The sequence below is a fragment of the Otolemur garnettii genome, unplaced genomic scaffold (genome assembly GCF_000181295.1).
Source record: "Otolemur garnettii isolate 467f Iridium unplaced genomic scaffold, OtoGar3 scaffold00087, whole genome shotgun sequence".
Lineage (NCBI taxonomy): Eukaryota > Metazoa > Chordata > Mammalia > Primates > Galagidae > Otolemur > Otolemur garnettii.
The window spans coordinates 571,435-571,732 of NW_003852482.1; positions in this window are offsets into that span (position 1 = coordinate 571,435).

Below are 298 nucleotides of genomic sequence, written 5' to 3' on the forward strand. Positions count from 1 at the left end.
CAGGTTCGAACCTGGCCTGGGCCAACTAAACAACAATGAAAAGGCTTGGTGCCTGTGGCTCAGGTGGCTAAGGCACCAGCCACATACACCTGAGCTGGCGAGTTCGAATCCGGCCTGGGCCTGCCAAACAACAGTGATGGCTGTAACCAAAAAATCGCCAGGCGTTGTGGCCAGTGCCTGTAGTCCTAGCTATTTGGAAGACGGAGGCAGGAGACTCGCTTGAGCCCAGGAGTTGGAGGTTGCTGTGAGCTGTGATGCCACAGCACTCTACCCAGGGGGATAGCTTGAGGCTCTGTCT